This window comes from Asparagus officinalis, chromosome 6, assembly GCF_001876935.1.
Source record: "Asparagus officinalis chromosome 6, Aspof.V1, whole genome shotgun sequence".
NCBI lineage: Eukaryota > Viridiplantae > Streptophyta > Magnoliopsida > Asparagales > Asparagaceae > Asparagus > Asparagus officinalis.
The window spans coordinates 22,908,762-22,929,775 of NC_033799.1; positions in this window are offsets into that span (position 1 = coordinate 22,908,762).

The window sequence follows — 21,014 nt, forward strand, 5'->3', positions numbered from 1 at the left end:
TAAGTCAAGGGGATTTGATTGTTGGATTTATACCCCCATGTAGGTTTTTCCCCCTTCTGTCTATTGTCTCCTTGATAGTTTATTTTCATTTGAAATACTTCAAGTTTGTTCATCTCAACACTTATATTGATTTTTGGTTGCTACCCCTTCCGCAGGCTGCAATAGTAATTCTTATTTATGCGATTTGAACAATATTCTTGTGTTCTTTCCTTTTGAAATAAAGAATCTGGGTACTCGAATCTGTAAATATCAACAAACCTATGTGTGGTATACTGGTATTGGTGGGACGATTCTGCCTTAGTATTTTCTCTTTTTGTTCACAACATAGATTTCTTATTTTTTATATATTTAGATGAAGTTAGTTGTTGTCCTGTTCTACTCTCTTAATCTTTAACATACATATGGTCTTAAAACTACTAGTACACTTGAAAACAACTATCAAAATATACGGTTGAAATTTTATGTGACGTGATCTCATCTATAAGAATTGAGATACGAGTAAGGATTGAGAGAATTAGACCCTCTTTAATTATCGCAAAAGTAAAGAGAATCCAGATCTGAAAAATATAGTTGCTTCTCTAATTACATCAAAATATGCAAAATCAACATCTAAATATGCAAAAACAAAAATCACACTAGTTCCTTCTCTAATGTGCCTCAAAAGAGTATAGTTTGCTTCGAACTTGAAGAGTAAAATATTTGGGAAAACTTGTTGACAGTGAAAAAGTTTATTGTTATCTTAAATTTCGTGATAGCTGTTATATCAAATTTTGCTCATTAGTACTTGAATTAACTTAAGTTTCATCAGCTTAATATTCTGTTCTTTTCTCAGAAACATCGCCTATAGATTGGGATCTCAAGCAAGTATTATTATGATAAGTATGAAGAGTTTTGAGAAATGAAAAAAGAGAAAAAAAGGAAAAAAAAGAAAAAGAAAAATGGTCTATTTGTATTGCAGTAAGCAAGCGGACGTACAAAAAACAACCTCATCATTTCTACAAGTAAAGTTTCTTTCACTTATAACAGAATTTGCCACCCAAATACTATTAGCATCTTTAATATTTGATGAAAGTTAACAGCGGTCATTCTTAACATTACATTCATCATCAGATTTTGAGTTAACAGCGGTCATTCTTAACATTACATTCATCATCAGATTTTGCTGACGTGACAATGATCTGACCCTGCCATGTTCAGCAAAAAAACATTACATTCATCATCAGATTTTGCTGACGTGACAATGATCTGACCCTGCCATGTTCAGCAAAAAAATGAGTGAAATCACAATGTCAACATACACGTTTGTATGAAACTTGCAACTAATTTTTGCTAACGTGGCCGCCATGTGATATCGTCAGAAATATTTTATAGAAGTTTGCAAAAAGAACATAGATTGATGACAATGATAATATTAATGTCTGTGGTTGATGACTTCTAAATATTAATAATCCGAAAGGACCGAAACGATACTTGGCTAGCACATGAGGGACCTACAACAAAGTTTTGCAGAAATTCTATATGCATTGTTAGATTATCCATCATTTACCTTCCTTTTAAAGAAAATATCTGATGAACTAAACCTAACCACATGAGATGCATATAAAATGAATCGAGGCGCTCGCTCCTCACTCTCTCCGATTCCTTAAAAAAAGGCAGCTCCTTTTTCCCGCTCCACTAAACCCCGAACAAATTCCCCCCTTAAAAATCTAGGGTTATGGTTTCTATCTCGACTGCAACTCCATGGAAAGGCTCTTATCACCCCCTCAAGCCCTGTTCGCTTTCTTGCTGCCCTTTTCCTTCTCTCTCTTTTCGTCTTGGATTAGCAGTCGATCAGGCCAGCTAGGGTTTCGAATTTATCCCACCCCTCCTCGGCTATTCGAACCACTTAGGGTTTTGTTGAGCAGTTCAGAAAGAGTCACGACTATGAATGTAAAGATCTCCATTCCCGGTTTCCTTGCTGGGGAATGAACACAAGCCATACCTTTTATTGACTGCATGCTTGTTTTTTGGTTTTTTGTGATTATTTCGTTGCTAAGTTTACTTAAATCTCATATACTATAATCTTGAAATGTTTCTCAAAAGTGGCATCTTTTGGATTTTTGAATAAAGATATGATTTTTTATAAGTTTACAGGAGGGGATATTTTGGGATAGAGCATAAAACTTTTAGTAAATAATAAATATCATATGCTATAGGTCACTTTTTTCTTCTTCTGAATTTGTAATGTAGGGCTTCCACTGCAGTATTTTGAATTTTAGGTTCTTAATTTTTTAGTGAGCTGTATTTAATCCAATAATTGGGCTTATGAATCTTCAATGATGACTAAGTTTGATCCGGAATGATCTAATTTTTTTGGTGATCCTTTTTCTTCAATTTTCCTCATATTTGGACAACTGATTGAATATGTTTTGGTTGTGTGAAGTTTATTGTTTTAGATGGAGCATCATCGGGAAGTGGAGGTTGTTGATCTTGAGTCTTTTAGCATTATGTCTCTATCACCTTTTGAGGCTGATATTTGCAGAAAGTCAAGGATTTGCACCCATTCTTGAGTGAATATGGGTTAATTCGTTATAGTGTAATGGGCGAGGTAACTTTCATTAAATTCTCCTATAAGAATACATATTTAATAAGTGTTTTTTATTCAACAACAGTGCACAGTGTTAGTCTTACATTATGTTTTTTTAAGAATAATGGTTTCATATTTAATGTGGATTATACAGTCATTTTTGTACCGAATGATAAAGAAATGTTTCTGGTAAAGCATGATGAAACTGTGGTTGTTGAATGAATATCCTTGCTCGTCTGGCTTACAAATCATAATATGTCTTAGGTATTTAGATAAATGGTTTAAAGCCATAGTTAGCTCAAAAGGTTTAAAGTTGTGCCTAAAATGTTCTGTGAACCGTTCGGATATTTATATTTGATATGCATATCTGACAATAGTATCCCTCTTCTAATAAATTTGCATATGATGTAGTATTAGCAGTTTCTGTATGAGTCCGTCGAACATTGTTTATTTAGTCATGCTTATTAGTGTGCTTTCTTTTACAATCTGACAAAACGTCCAGCCTCTGCTATAATATAGGTTAGAGTCTTCATTAAAACTTGTCATAGTGTAGTCATGTCTTGGGAAATGGAGAAAGAGGTAACTTACAAGTAAAAAAGTTTTACCTCTTTCTCCATTACCCATCATGATCTGACAAAGCTAGCCACTGTAGTTATTTTCTAGTTGGCTACTATGGTACGTGCATCTCCATGGGTTTGACATTTAAGGATCCTGCATGCATCGTCTTTGGCTGAAAGATGTATTTTGTATTCTACTGGTACTTGTATTTATGATCAACATGCGGGAAACAGAATGCTTCCGCTATTATATTGTAAGTCATGGGGATTTGATTGTTGGATTTATCCCCCCATGCAGGTTTTTTCCCCCTTCTATCAATTGTCTCCTTCATAGTTTGTTTTCATTTGAAATACTTCAAGTTTGTTTACCTCGACACTTATATTGATTTTTAGTTGCTACCCCTTCCACAGGCTGCAATAGTAATTCTTGTTTATGCAATTTGAACAATATTCTTGTGTTCTTTCCTTTTGAAATAAAGTATCTGGTTACTTGAATTTGTAAATATCAACAAACCTGTGTGTGGTATACTGGTATTACTGGGACGATTCTGCCTTAGTATTTTCTCTTTTTGTTCACAGCATAGATATCTTATTTTTTACATATTTAGATGCAGTTACTTGTTGTCCTATTATATTCTCTGAATCTTTAACATCCGTATTGTCTTGAAACTACTAGTACACTTGAAAATAACTATCAAAATATCCGATGGAAATTTTATGTGGCGTGATATCATCTATAAGAATTGAAATACGTGGTAAGGATTGAGAGAATTAGATCCTCTTTAATTATCGCATAAGTAAAGAGAATCCAGATCCGAAAAATACAGTTACTTCTCTAATTACATCAAAATATGCAAAATCAACATCTTAATATGCAATAATAAAAATCACTCTAGTTCCTTCTCTAATGTGCCTCAAAAGATATAGTTTGCTTCGAACTCAAAGAGTAAAATATTTAGGAAAAACTGTTGACAGTAAAAAAAAGTTTATTGTTCTGTTGAATTTTGTGATAGCTGCTATATCATGTTTTTCTCATCAGTACTTGAATTAACTTAAGTTTCATCAGCATAATATTCAGTTCTTTTCTCAGAAACTGCGCCTATAGCTTGGGATCTCATGCAAGTATTATTATGATAAGTATGAAGAGTTTTGAGAAATGAAAAAAAGAGAAAAGGAAAAAAAGAAAAAGAAAAATGGGCTATTTGTATTGCAGTAAGCAAGCGGACGTACAAAAAACTTCCTGATTATTTCTACAAGTAAAGTTTCTTTCACTTATAACGGAATTTGCCACCCAAATACTGTTAGCGTCTTTAATATTTGATGAAAGTTAACAGCGATTATTCTTAACATTACATTCATCATCAGATTTTGCTAACGTGACAATGATCTGACCCTGCCATGTTCAGTAAAAGAATTAGTGAAATCACAAGTTCAACATACACGTTTGTATGAAACTTGCAACTAATTTTTGCTAATGTGGTAGTCATGTGATATCGTCAGAAATATTTCACAGAAGTTTGCAAAAAGAACATAGATTGATGCCAATGATAATATTAATGACTGTGGTTGATTACTTCTAAGTATTAATGATCCGAAAAGACCGAAACGATGCTCGGCTAGCATATGAGGGACCTACAACAAAGTTTTGCCAAAAGTCTATATGCATTCTTAGATTATCCATCATTTACCTTCCTTTTAAAGAAACTATCTGATGAACTGAACCTAACCTCCACTTGACATGAGTATAAAATGAATCGAACAAATTTCCCCCTTAAAATCTAGGGTTAGGGTTTCGATCTCATCTGCAACTCCATGGAAAAGCTCTTATCTCCTCCTCGAGCCCCGTTCGCTTTCTTGCCACACATTTCCTCCTCTCCCTCTTCGTCTTCGATCAGCAAACGATTAGGCCAGCTAGGGTTTCAGATTTAGCCATCCCTCCTCGGCGATTCGAACCACTTAGGGTTTCGTTGAACAGTTGATCTCCATTCACGGTTTCCTGGCTGGGGAATTTTCACGAACACAAGCCCTGCCTTTTATTGACTGCATGCTTGTTTTTTGTTTTTTTTGTGATTATTTCGTTGCTATGTTTTCTTAAATCTCATATACTATAATCTTGAAATGTTTCTCAAAAGTTGCATCTTTTTGATTTTTGAATAAAGATAGGATTTTTTATAAGTTTACAGGAGGGAATATTTTGGGATAAAGCATAAAACTTTTAGTAAATAATAAATATCATATCCTATAGGTCAATTTCTTCTTCTTCTGAATTTGTAATGTATTTTGAATTTCAGGTTCTTAATTTTTTTTAAATAAATTAAGATGATCCTTTGGCAGTCCCCAATTTATAGTGAGCTGTATTCAACATAATAATTGGGCTTATGAATCTTCAATGATGATTAAGTTAGATCCGGAATGATCTATTTTTTTGTGATTCTTTTTCTTCAATTTTCCTCATATTTGGACAACTGGTTGAATATGTTTTAGCTGTGTGAACTTTAATGTTTTAGATGGAGCATCATCGTGAAGAGGAGGTTGTTGATCTTTAGTCTTTTAGCATTATGGCTCTATCACCTTTACATGGCCGATATTTGCAGAAAGTCAAGGATTTGTACCCATTTTTTAGTGAATATGGGTAAATCCGTTACTATGTAATTGTCGAGGTAACTTTCATTAAATTCCCCTATAAGAATACATAGTTAATAATTGTTTTTTATTCAACACCAGTGTACAGTATTAGTCTTACATTATGTTTTCTTTTAAGAATAATGGTTTCATATTTAAATGTAGATTATACAATCATTTTTGTAGCGAATGATAAAGAAATGTTTCTTGTAAAGCAAGAAGAAACAGTGGTTGTTGATTGGATATCCTTGTTCGTCTGGCTTGCAAATCATAATATGTCTCAGGTATTTAGATAAAAGGTTTAAAGCCTTAGTTAGCTCAAAAGGTTTATAGTTGTCCATATAATGTTCTGTGTACCGTTGGGATATTTATATTTGATATGCATGTCTGACAGTAGTACCCCCTCTTCTAATAAATTTGCATATGATATAGTATTAGCAGTTTCTGTATGAGTGCATCGAACATTGTTTATTTAAGTCATGCTTATTTGTGTGCTTTCTTTTACAATCTGACAAAACATCCAGCCTTTGCTTTGATATAGGTAGCAGTCTTTATTAAAACTTGTCATAGTGTAGTCATGTCTTGGGTAATGGAGAAAGAGGTAACTTACAAGTGAAAAAGGTTTACCTCTTTCTCCATTACCCATCATGATCTGACAAAGCTGGCCACTATAGTTATTTTCATGTTGGCTACTATGGTATGTGCATCTCCATGGGTTTGACATTTAAGGATCCTGCATGCATCGTCTTTGGCTGAAAGATGTATTTTGTATTCTCCTGGTACTTGTATTTGTGATCAACATGCAGCAATCAGAATGCTTCGGCTGTTATATTGTAAGTTATATTGTAAGTTATAGGTACTTGAATCTGTAAATATTAACAAACCTATGTGTGGTATACTGGTATTGGTAGGACGATTCTGCCTTAATATTTTCTCTTTTTGTTCACAACATTGATTTCTTGTGTTTTACATATTTAGATGCAGTTAGTTGTTGTCCTGTTCTACTCTCTCAATCATTAACATCCGTATGGTCTTGAAACAACTAGTACACTTGAAAACAACTATCAAAATATCCGATGGAAATTTTATGTGGTGTGATCTCATCTATAAGAATTGAGATACGCGATAAGGATTGAGAGAATTAGACCCTCTTTAATTATCACATAAGTAAAGAGAATTAAGATCCGAAAAATACAGTTGCTTCTCCAATTACATCAAAATATGCAAAATCATTATCTAAATAAGCAAAAACAAAAATCACTCTAGTTCCTTGTCTAATGTGCCTCAAAAGAGTATAGTTTGCTTCGAACTCGAAGAGTAAAATTTTAGGAAAACCGGTTGATAGTAAAAAAGTTTATTGTTATGTTGAATTTCGTGATAGCTGTTGTATCATGTTTTGCTCAATAGTACTTGAATTAACTTAAGTTTTATTAGCTTAATATTCTATTCTTTTCTCAAAAACAGCGCCTATAGCTTAGGATCTCATCCAAGTATTATTATGATAAGTATGAAGAGTTTTGAGAAATGAAAAAAAAGAAAAAAAAGAAAAAGAAAAATGGGCAATTTGTATTGCAGTAAGCAAGCGGACGTATAAAAAACAACCTGATTATTTCTACAAGTAAAGTTTCTTTCACATATAACGAAATTTGCAACCCAAATATTATTAGCGTCTTTAATATTTGATGAAAGTTAACAGCGGTCATTCTTAACATTATATTCGTCATCAGATTTTGCTGACGTGACAATGATTTGACCCTGTCATGTTTAGCAAAAAAATTAGTGAAATCACAAGTTCAACATACACGTTTGTATGAAACTTGTACTAATTTTTGCTAACGTGACAGCCATTTGATATCGTTAGAAATATTTTACAGAAGTTTGCAAAAAGAACATTGATTGACAATGATAATATTAATGACTGTGGTTGATGACTTCTGAATATTAATAATCCGAAAGGACCAAAACGATGCTTGGCTTGCAAATGAGGGACCTACAACAAAGTTTTGCCAAAAGTATATATGCATTATTAGATTATCCATCATTTACCTTTCTTTTAAAGAAAATATCTGATAAACTGAACCTAACCTCCACATGACATGCGTATAAAATGAATCGAGGCACTCGCTCCTCGCTCTCTTCGATTCCTTAAAAAAAGGTGGCTCCTTTTTCCCGCTCCACTAAACCCCGAACAAATTCCCCCCTTAAAAATCCAAGGTTAGGGTTTCGATCTCTTCTACAACTCCATGGAAAAGCTCTTATCACCCCCTCGAGCCCCATTCGCTTTCTTGCTACGCTTTTCCTCCTCTCCCTTTTCGTCTTTGATTTGTAGACGATCAGTCCTGCTACGGTTTTGGATTCAACCCACCCCTCCTCGGCGATTCAAACCACTTAGGGTTTCGTTGAGAAGTTCAGAAGGAGTCATGACTACGAAGGTAAAGATCTCCATTCCTGGTTTCCTGGCTTAGGAATTTTTACTAACACAAGCCCTGCCTTTTATTAACTGCATGCTTGTTTTTTTACTTTTTTGTGTATTTCGTTGCTATGTTTTCTTAAATCTCATATAATATAATCTTGAAATGTTTCTCAAAAGTGGCATCTTTTGGATTTTTGAATAAAGATAGGATTTTTTATAAGTTTACGGGAGGGAATATTTTGGGATAGAGCATAAAACTTTTAGTAAATAATAAATATCATATGCTATAGGTCACTTTTTTCTTCTTCTGAATTTGTAATGTAGGGCTTCCACTGTTGTATTTTGAATTTCAGGTTCTTAATTTTTTTAAATAAATTGAGATGATCCATTGGTAGTCCCCAATTTATAGTAAGTTGTATTTAATCTAATAATTGGGCTTATGAATCTTCAATGATGATTAAGTTTGATCCAGAATGATCTAATTTTTTTGGTGACACTTTGTCTTCAATTTCCCTCATATTTCGACAACTGGTTGAATATGTTTTTGCTGTGTGAACTTTAATTTTTTAGATGGAGCATCATCATGAAGAGGAGGTTGTTGATCTTGAGTCTTTGAGCATTATGTCTCTATCACCTTTAAATGGCCGATATTTGTAGAAAGGCAAGGATTTGCACCCATTCTTTAGTGAATATGGGTTAATCCATTACCGTGTAATGGTGGAGGTAACTTTCATTAAATTCTCCTATAAGAATACATATTTAATAAGTGTTTTTTTATTCAACACCAGTGCACAGTGTTAGTCTTATGTTATGTTTTTTTAAGAATAATGGTTTCATATTTAAATGTAGATTATACAATCATTTTTGTAGCGAATGGTAAAGAAATGTTTCTGGTAAAGCGTGAAGAAACTGTGGTTGTTGATTGGATATCCTAGTACGTCTAGATTACAAATCATAATATGCCTCAGGTATTTAGATAAAAGGTTTAAAGCCTTAGTTAACTCAAAAGGTTTAAAGTTGTGCCTAAAATGTTCCGTGGACCGTTGGGATATTTATATTTGATATGCATATCTGGCAATAGTACCCCTCTTCTAATAAATTTGCATATGATGTAGTATTAGCAGTTTCTGTATGAGTCCATCGAGCATTATTTATTTAGGTCATGCGTATTAGTGTGCTTTCTTTTACAATTTGACAAAACTTCCAGCCTCTGCTTTGATATAGGTAGCAGTCTTTATTAAAACTTGTCATAGTGTAGTCATGTCTTGGGGAATGGAGAAAGAGGTAACTTACAAATAAAAAAGATTTACCTCTTTCTCCATTACCCATCATGATCTGACAAAGCTGGCCACTGTAGTTATTTTCATGTTGGCTACTATGGTACGTGCATCTCCATGTGTTTGACATTTAATGATTCTGCATGCATCGTCTTTGGCAGAAAGATGTATTTTGTATTCTCCTGGTACTTGTATTTGTGATCAACATGCAGGGATCAGAATGCTTCGGTTGTTATATTGTAAGTCAAGGGGATTTGATTGTTGGATTTATCCCCCCATGCAGGTTTTCCCCCCTTCTATCAATTGTCTCCTTGATAGTTTGTTTTCATTTGAAATGCTTCAAGTTTGTTTACCTCGACACTTATATTGATTTTTGGTTGCTACCCCTTCCGCGGGCTGCAATAGTAATTATTGTTTATGCGATTTGAACCATAGTCTTGTGTTCTTTCCTATTGAAATAAAGTATCTGGGTACTTAAATCTATAAATATCAACAAACCTGTGTGTGTTATACTGGTATTGGTGGGATGATTCTACCTTAGCATTTTCTCTTTTGTTCACAACATAGATTTCTTGTTTTTTACATATTTAGATGTGGTTAGTTGTTGTCCTGTTCTACTCTCTCAATCTTTAATATCCGTATGGTCTTGAAACTACTAGTACACTTGAAAACAACTATCAAAATATCCGGTGGAAATTTTATGTGACCTTATCTCATCTATAAGAATTGAGATACGCAGTAAGGATCGAGAGAATTAGACTCTCTTTAATTATCACATAAGTAAAGAGAATGCAGATACGAAAAATATAGTTGCTTCTCTAAATACATAAAAATATGCAAAATCAACATCTAAATATGCAAAAACAATCACTCTAGCTCTTTCTCTAATGTGCCTCAAAAGAGTATAGTTTACTTCGAACTCAAAGAGTAAAATATTTGGGAAAACCTGTTGACAATAAAAAAGTTTATTGATCTGTTGAATTTTGTGATAGCTGTTATATCACATTTTGCTCATTAGTACTTGAATTAACCTAAGTTTCATCAGCTTAATATTTTGTTCTTTTCTCAGAAACATCGCCTATAGCTTGGGATCTCATGCAAGTATTATTATGATAAGTATGAAGAGTTTTGAGACATGGAAAAAATAGAAAAAAAGAAAAAAAAGAAAAAGAAAAATGGGCTATTTGTATTGCAGCAAGCAAGTGGACGGACAAGAAACAACCTGATTATTTCTACAAGTAAAGTTTCATTTACTTATAACAGAATTTGCCACCCAAATACTATTAGCGTCTTTAATATTTGATGAAAGTTAGTAGCAGTCATTCTTAACATTACATTCGTCATCAGATTTTGCTGACGTGATGATGATCTGACCCTTCCATGTTCAGCAAAAAAATTAGTGAAATCACAAGTTCAACATACACGTTTGTATGAAACTTGCAACTAATTTTTGTTAACGTGGTAGCCATGTGATATCGTTAGAAATATTTCATAGAAGTTTGCAAAAGGAACATAGATTGATGACAATGATAATATTAATGACTGTGGTTGATGACTTCTAAATATTAATGATCCGAAAGGACCGAAACAATACTTGTCTAGAACATGAGGGACATACAACAAAGTTTTGCCAAAAGTCTATATGCATTATTAGATTATCCACCATTTACCTTCCTTTTAAAGAAAACATATGATTAACTGAACCAAACCTCCACATGACATGCATATAATATGAATCGAGACACTCGCTCCTTGCTCTCTCCGATTCCTTAAAAAAAGGCAGCTCCTTTTTCCTGCACCACTAAACCCCGAAAAAATTCCCCCCTTAAAATCTAGGGTTAGGGTTTCGATCTCGTCTGCAACTCCATGGAAAATCTCTTATCACCCCCTCGAGCTCCATTCGCTTTCTTGCCTCCCTTTTTCTCCTCTCCCTCTTCGTCTTTGATCAGTAGACGATCAGGCCAACTAGGGTTTCGGCTTCAGCCCACCCCTCCTCGGCGATTCGAACCACTTAGGGTTTCGTTGAGCCGTCCAGAAGGAGTCACGACTATGAAGGTAAAGATCTCCATTCCCGTTTTCACGAACACAAGCCCTGCCTTTTATTGACTGCATGCTTATTTTTCGCTTTTTTTGTAATTATTTCATTTCTAAGTTTTCTTAAATCTCATAATCTTGAAATGTTTCTCAAAAGTAGCATCTTTTAGATTTTTGAATAAAGATAGGATTTTTTATAAGTTTGCGGGAGGGAATATTTTGGGATAGAGCATAAAACTTTTAGTAAATAATAAATATCATATGCTATAAGTCACTTAGTATTGTTATGATAAGTATGAAGAGTTTTGAGAGATGAAAAAAAGAAGAAAAAAAGAAAAAAACAAAAAGAAAAATGGGGTATTTGTATTGCAGTAGGCAAGTGGACGTACAAAAAACAACCTGATTATTTTTACAAGTAAAGTTTGTTTCACTTGTAACGGAATTTACCACACAAATACTGTTAGCGTCTTTAATATTTGATTAAAGTTAACAACATTACATTCATCATCACATTTTGCTGACGTGACAATAATCTGACCATGCCATGTTCAGCAAAAAAAATAGTGAAATCACAAGTTCAACATACAAGTTTGTATGAAACTTGCAACTAATTTTTGCTAACATGGCAGCCATGTGATATGATCAGAAATATTTTACAGAAGTTTGCAAAAAGAACATAGATTGATGACAGTGATAATATTAATGACTGTGGTTGATGACTTCTAAATAATGATCCGAAAGGACCGAAACGATACATGGATAGCACATGAGGGATCTACAACAAAGTTTTGCCAAAAGTCTATATGCATTATTAGATTATCCATCATTTACCTTCCTTTTAAAGAAAATATCTGATGAACAGAACCTAACCTCCACATGACATGCGTATAAAATGAATCAAGGTGTCCGCTCCTCGCTCTCTTTGATTCTATAAAAAAAAGGCTGCTCCTTTTTCCCGCTCCACTAAACCCCGAACAAATTCCCCCCTTAAAAATCTAGGGTTAGGGTTTCGATCTCGTCTGCAACTCCATGGAAAAGATCTTAGCACCCCCTCGAGCCCTATTTGCTTTCTTGCCGCCCTTTTCCTTCTCTCCCTCTTCATCTACGATCAACAGACGATCAGGCCAGCTAGGGTTTCGAATTTAGCCCACTCCTCCTCGGCGATTCGAACCACTTAGGGTTTTGTTGAGCAGTTTAGAAGGAGTCACGACTACAGAGGTAAAGATCTCCATTCCTGGTTTCCTGGCTGGGCAATCTTCACGAACAAAAGCCCTGCTTTTTATTGACTGCATGGTTGTTTTTTGCTTTTGGTGATTATTTCGTTGCTATGTTTTCTTAAATCTCATATACTATAATGTTGAAATGTTTCTCAAAAGTGGCATCTTTTGGTTTTTTGAATAAAGATAGAATTTTTTATAAGTCTACAGGAGGGAATATTTTGGGATAGAGCATAAAACTTTTAGTAAATTATAAATATCATATGCTATAGGTAACTTTTTCTTCTTCTTCTGAATTTATAATGTAGGGCTTCCACTGTTATATTTTGAATTTTAGGTTCTTAATTTTTTATATAAATTGAGATGATCCTTTGGCAGTCCCCAATTTATAGCGAGCTGTATTCAATCCAATAATTAGGCTTATGAATCTTCAATGATGATTAAGTTTGATCCGAAATGATCTAATTTTTTTGGTGATCCTTTTTCTTCAATTTTCCTAATATTTGGACAACTGGTTGAATATGATTTGGCTGTGCGAACTTTAATGTTTTAGATGGAGCATCATCATGAAGAGGAGATTGTTGATCTTGAGTCTTTTAGCATTATGGCTCTATCACCTTTAGATGGCCGATATTTACAGAAAGTCAAGGATTGACACCCATTCTTTAGTGAATATGGGTTAATCTGTTACCGTGTAATGGTCGAGGTAACTTTTATTAAATTTCCATGTAAGAATACATATTTAATAAGTGTTTTTTATTCAACATCAGTGCATAGTGTTAGTCTTAAATTATGTTTTTTTTAAGAATAATGGTTTCATATTTAAATGTAGATAATACAATCATTTTTGTAGCGAATGATAAAAAATGTTTCTGGTAAAGCATGAAGAAACTGTGGTTGTTGATTGGATATCCTTGTTCGTCTGGCTTACAAATCATAATATGTCTCAGGTATTTAGATAAAAGGTTTAAAGCCTTAGTTAGCTCAAAAGGTTTAAAGTTGTGCCTAAAATGTTCTGTGAACCGTTTGGATATTTATATTTGATATGCATATCTGATAATAGTACCCCTCTTCTAATAAATTTGCATATGATGTAGTATTAGCAGTTTCTGTTTGAGTTCATCGAACATTGTTTATTTAGGTCATGCTTATTAGTGTGCTTTCTTTTACTATATGACAAAACGTCCAGCCTCTGCTTTGATATAGGTAGCAGTCTTTATTAAAACTTGTCATAGTGTAGTCATGTCTTGGGTAATGGAGAAATAGGTAACTTGCAAGTAAAAAAGATTTACCTCTTTCTCAATTACCCATCATGATCTAACAAAGCTAGCTGCTGTAGTAATTTTCATGTTGGCTACTATGGTACGTGCATCTCCATGGGTTTGGCATTTAAGGATACTGCATGCATAGTCTTTGGCTGAAAGATGTATTTTGTATTCTCCTGGTACTTGTATTTGTGATCAACATGCAGGAATCAGAATGCTTTGGTTGTTATATTGTAAGTCAGGGGGATTTGATTATTGGATTTATCCCCCCATGCAGGTTTTTCCCCCCTTCTATCAATTGTCTCCTTGATATTCTGTTTTCATTTGAAATACTTCAAGTTTGTTCAACTCGACACTTATATTGATTTTTGGTTGCTACCCCTTCCGTAGGCTGCAATAGTAATTCTTGTTTATGCGATTTGAACAATATTCTTGTGTTCTTTCCTTTTGAAATAAAGTATCTGGGTACTTGAATATGTAAATATTAACAAACCTGTGTGTGGTATATTGGTATTCGTGGGACGATTCTGCCTTAGTATTTTCTCTTTTTGTTCACAACATAGATTTCTTATTTTTTACATATTTAGATGCAGTTAATTATTGTCCTGTTCTACTCTTTCAATCTTTAACATCCGTATGGTCTTGAAACTACTAGTACCCTTGAAAACAACTAACAAAATATCCGGTGGAAATTTTATGTGGCCTGATCTCATCTATAAGAATTGAGATACGCGGTAAGGATTGAGAGAATTAGACCCTCTTTAATTATCGCATAAGTAATGAGAATTCTGATCCAAAAAATACAGTTGCTTCTCTAATTACATCAAAATATGCAAAATCAACATCTAAATATGCAAAAACAAAAATCACTCTATTTCCTTCTCTAATGTGCCTCAAAAGAGTATAGTTTGCTTCGAACTCGAAGAGTAAAATATTTAGGAAAACCTGTTAACAACAAAAAAGTTTATTGCTCTGTTGAATTTCGTGATAGCTGTTATATCACGTTTTGCTCATTAGTACTTGAATTAACTTAAGTTTCATCAGCTTAATATTGTGTTCTTTTCTCAGAAACAGCGCCTATAGCTTATGATCTCATGCAAGTATTATTATGATAAATATGAAGAGTTTTGAGAAATGATAAAAAAGAGAAAAAAAGAAAAAAAAAGAAAAAGAAAAATGGGCTATTTGTATTGCAGTAAGCAAGCGGACATACAAAAAACAACATGATTATTTCTACAAGTGAAGTTTCTTTCACTTATAACAGAATTTGCCACCCAAATACTGTTAGCGTCTTTAATATTTGATGAAAGTTAACAGCGGTCATTCTTAACATTACATTCGTCATCAGATTTTGCTGACGTGACAAGGATCTGACCCTGCCATGTTCAGCAAAAAAATTTGTGAAATCACAAGTTCAACATACAAGTTTGTATGAAACTTGAAACTAATTTTTGCAAACATGGCTGCCATGTGATAGCGTCAGAACTATTTTACAGTAGTTTGTAAAAAGAACATAGATTGATGACAATGATAATATTAATGACTGTGGTTGATGACTTCTAAATATTAAAGATCCGAAAGGACCGAAACGATACTTGACTAGCACATGAGGGACCTACAACAAAGTTTTACCAAAAGTCTATATGTATTATTAGAATATCCATCATTTACCTTCCTTTTAAAGAAAATATCTAATGAATTGAACCTAACATCCACATGACAAGCGTATAAAATGAATCGAGGCGCTCGCTCCTCGCTCGCTTTGATTCCTTAAAAAAAAGGCAGCTCCTTTTTCCCGCTCCACTAAACCACGAACAAATTTCCCCCGTAAAAATCTAGGGTTAGGGTTTCGATCTCGTCTGCAACTCCATGGAAAAGCTCTTATCCCCCCCTCGAGCCACGTTCGCTTTCTTTCTGCCCTTTTCCTCCTCTCCCTCTTCATCTTCTATCAGCAGATGATTAGGCCAGCTAGGGTTTCGGATTCAGCCCACCCCTCCTCAGCGATTCGAACCACTTAGGGTTTCATTGAGTAGTTCTGAAGGAGTCACGACTACGATGGTAAAGATCTCCATTCCTGGTTTTCTGGCTGGGGAATTTTCACGAACACAAGCCCTACCTTTTATTGACTGCATGCTTCTTTTTTTTGCTTTTTTGTGATTATTTCGTTGCTATGTTTTCCTAAATCACATATACTATAATCTTGAAATGTTTCTCAAAAGTGGCATCTTTTGGATTTCTGAATAAAGATAGGATTTTTTATAAGTTTACGGGTGGGAATATTTTGGGATAGAGCATAAAACTTTTAGTAAATAATAAATATCATATGCTAGGTCTTCCGCTATTGTATTTTTAAATTTAGGTTCTTAATTTTTTTAAAATAAATTAGATGATCCTTTGGTAGTCCCCAATTTATAGTGAGCTGTATTCAATCCAATAATTGGGCTTATGAATCTTCAATGATGATTATGTTTGATCCGGAATAATCTAATTTTTTTGGTGATCCTTTTTCCTTAATTTTTCTCATATTTGGACAACTAGTTGAATATGTTTTGGATGTGTAAACTTTAATGTTTTAGATGGTGCATCATCGTGAAGAGGAGGTTGTTGACCTTGAGTCTTTTAGCATTATGACTCTATCACCTTTAGATGGCCGATATTTGTAGAAAGTCAAGAATTTGCACCCATTCTTTAGTGAATATGGGTTAATCCGTTATCGTGTAATGGTAGAGGTAACTTCCATTAAATTCTCCTGTAAGAATACATATTTAATAAGTGTTTTTTTATTCAACACCAGTGCCTAGTGTTAGTCTTACATTATGTTTTTTTTGAGAATGATGGTTTCATATTTAAATGTAGATTATACAATCATTTTTGTAGCGAATGATAAAGAAATGTTTCTGATAAAGCATGAAGAAACTCTGGTTGTTGATTGGATATCCTTGTTTATCTGGCTTACAAATCATAATATGTCTCAGGTATTTAGAGAAATGGTTTAAAGCCTGTGTTAGCTCAAAATGTTTAAAGTTTTGCCTAAAATGTTCTGTGAACCGTTCAGATATTTATATTTGATATGCATATCTGACAATAGTACCTTTCTTCTAATAAATTTGCATATGATGTAGTATTAGCAGTTTCTGCATGAGTCCATCGAACATTGTTTATTTAGGTCATGCTTATTAGTGTGCTTTCTTTTACAATCTGACAAGACGTCCAACCTCTGCTTTGATATAGGTAGTTGTCTTCATTAAAACTTTTCATAGTGTAGTCATGTCTTGGGTAATGGAGAAAGACGTAACTTTCAAGTAAAAAAGGTTTACCTCTTTCTCCATTACCCATTATGATCTGACAAAGATGGCCACTGTAGTTATTTTCATGTTGGCTACTATGGTACGTGCATCTCCATGAGTTTGACATTTAAGGATCCTGCATGCATCGTCTTTAGCTGAAAGATGTATATTGTATTCTCCTGGTACTTGTATTTGTGATCAAAATGCAGGAATAAGAATGCATCGGCTGTTATGTTATAAGTTAGGGGGATTTGATTGTTGGATTTATCCCCCCATGCAGGTTTTCCCCCTTTTGTCAATTATCTCCTTGATAGTTTGTTTTCATTTGAAATACTTAAAGTTTGTTTACCTTGACACTTATATTGATTTTTGGTTGCTACCCCTTCTGCAGGCAGCAATAGTAATTCTTATCTCCATGAGTTTGACATTTAAGGATCCTGCATGCATCGTCTTTAGCTGAAAGATGTATATTGTATTCTCCTGGTACTTGTATTTGTGATCAAAATGCAGGAATAAGAATGCATCGGCTGTTATGTTATAAGTTAGATTCTGCCTTAGTATTTTCTATTTTTGTTCACAATATCCGTGTGGTCTTGAAACTACTAGTACACTTTAAAACAACTATCAAAGTATCCGGTGGAAATTTCATGTGGCGTGATCTTATTTATAAGAATTGAGATACGCGGTAAGGATTGAGAGAATTAGACCCTCTTTAATTATCGCATAAGTAAAGAGAATCCAGATTCGAAAAATATAGTTGCTTATCTAATTACATCAAAATATGCAAAATCAACATCTAAATATGCAAAAACAATCACTCTAGTTCCTTCTTTAATGTGCCTCAAAAGAGTATAGTTTGCTTCGAACTCAAAGAGTAAAATGTTTGGGAAAACCTGTTGACAATAAAAAAGTTTATTATTTTGTTGAATTTCGTGATAGCTGTTATATCATGTTTTGCTCATTAGTACTTGAATTAACTTAAGTTTTATCAGCTTAATATTCTATTCTTTTCTCAGAAACATCGCCTATAGCTTGGGATCTCATGCAAGTATTATTATGATAAGTATGAAGAGTTTTGAGACATGAAAGAAAAGAGAACAAAAGAAAAAAATGTAAAAGAAAAATGGGCTATTTGTATTGCAGCAAGCAAGCGGACATACAAAAAACAACCTGATTATTTCTACAAGTAAAGTTTCATTTACTTATAACAGAATTTGCCACCCAAATACTATTAGCGTCTTTAATATTTGATGAAAGTTAACAGCGATCATTCTTAACATTACATTCGTCATCAGATTTTGCTGACGTGATAATGATCTAACCCTACCATGTTCAGCAAAAAAATTAGTGAAACCACAAGTTCAACATACACGTTTGTATGAAACTTGCAACTAATTTTTGCTAACGTGGGCACAGTCAATGGGTGATACTCATCAGATCAATCATTTTAGCAAGAAGTTTGCAAAGGAACATAGATTGATGACGACCACGATACTTATTAATATGATGGGTTGATGACTTCTAAATAATTAATGAGTCCGCAAGGACCATATAACGATCACTTGGCTAGCACATGAGAGGGGCCTACAAAAAAGTTTTGCCAAACAGTCGTATATGCATTATTAGATAATCCATCATTTATCCTTTCTGTTTAAAGAAAATATACTGATGAACTGAACCTAACCTCCACGACATGGCGGTTTAAAATGAAATCGAGGCACTCCGTCACATCGCTCTCTTCCGATTTCCTTTAAAGAAAGGCGGCTACTTTTCCCGCTCCACTAAACCCCGAACAAATTCCCCCCTTAAAAATCTAGGGTTAGGGTTTCGGTCTCGTCTGCAACTCCATGGAAAAGCTCTTATCACCCCCTCGAGCCCCATTAGCCTTCTTGCCGCCCTTTTCCTTCTCTCCCTCTTCATCTTCGATCAGTAGACGATCAGGCCAGCTAGGGTTTCGGATTCAGCCCACCCCTCCTCGGCGATTCGAACCACTTAGGGTTTCGTTGAGCAGTTCAGAAGGAGTCACGACTACGAAGGTAAAGATCTCCATTCCCGGTTTCCTGGCTGGGGAATTTTCACAAACACAAGCCATGCCTTTTAATGACTGCATGCTTGTTTTTTACTTTTTTGTGATTATTTCGTTGCTAAGTTTTCTTAAATCTCATATACTATAATCTTGAAATGTTTCTCAAAATTGGCATCATTTTGATTTTTGAATAAAGATAGAATTTTTTATAAGTTTATGGGAGGGAATATTTTGGGATAGAGCATAAAACTTTTAGTAAATAATAAATATCAAATGCTATAGGTCACTTAGTATTATTATGATAAGTATGAAGAGTTTTGAGAGATGAAAAAAAGAGGAAAAAAAAGAAAAAAAACAAATAGAAAAATGGGGTATTTGTATTGCAGTAAGCAAGCAGACGTACAAAAAACAACCTGATTATTTCTACGTGTAAAGTTTCTTTCACTTATAACAGAATTTGCCACCCAAATACTATCAGTGTCTTTAATATTTGATTAAAGTTAACAGCGGTCATTCTTAACATTACATTCGTCATCACATTTTGCTAATGTGACAATGATCTGACACTGCCATGTTCAGCAGAAATATTTTACATGGCAGCCATTTGATATCATCAGAAATATTTTACAGAAGTTTGCAAAAAGAACATAGATTAATGACAATGATAATATTAATGACTGTGGTTGATGACTTCTAAATATTAATGATCCGAAAGGACAGAAATGATACTTGGCTAGCACATGAGAGACCTACACATGACATGCGTATAAAATGAACTGAACCTACACATGAGAGACCTACACATGACATGCCAAAAGTCTATATGCATTATTAGATTATCCATCATTTACCTTCCTTTTAAAGAAAATATCTGATGAACTGAACCTAACCTCCATATGACATGCGTATAAAATGAATCGAGGTGCTCGCTCCTCGCTCTCTCCGATTACATAAAAAACGGCGGCTCCTTTTTCCCGCTCCACTAAACCCCGAACAAATTCTCCCCTTAAAAATCTTAGGTTAGGATTTCGATTTCGTCTGCTAGTCCATGAAAAATCTCTTATCACCCGCTCGAGCCCCATTCGCTTTCTTGCCGCCCTTTTCCTCCTCTCCTTCTTCGTCTTCGATCAGTAGACGATCAGGCCAGCTAGGGTTTCGGATTCAGCCCACCCCTCCTCGGCGATCTTCGTCTTCGATCAGTAGACGATCAGGCCAGCTAGGGTTTCGGATTCAGCCCACCCCTCCTCGGCGATTCGAAACACTTAGGGTTTCGTTGAGTAGTTCAGAAGGAGTCATGACTACGAAGGTAAAGATCTCCATTCCCGGTTTCCTGGCTGGGGAATTTTCATGAAAAAAAGCCCTGCCTTTTATTGACTACATGCTTGTTTTTTGCTTTTGGTGATTATTTCGTTGCTATGTTTTCTTAAATCTCATATACAATAATCTTGAAATGTTTCTCAAAAGTGGCATTTTTTGGATTTTTGAATAAAGATAGGATTTTTTATAAGTCTACAGGAGGGAATATTTTGGGATAGAGCATAAAACTTTTAGTAAATAATAAATATAATATGCTACATGTCACTTTTTCTTCTTCTTCTGAATTTGTAATGTCGGGCTTCCACTGTTGTAGTTTGAATTTTAGGTTCTTAATTTTTTTAAATAAATTGAGATGATCCTTTGGCAGTCCCCAATTTATAGTGAGCTGTATTCAATACGATAATTGGGCTTATGAATCTTCAATGATGATTAA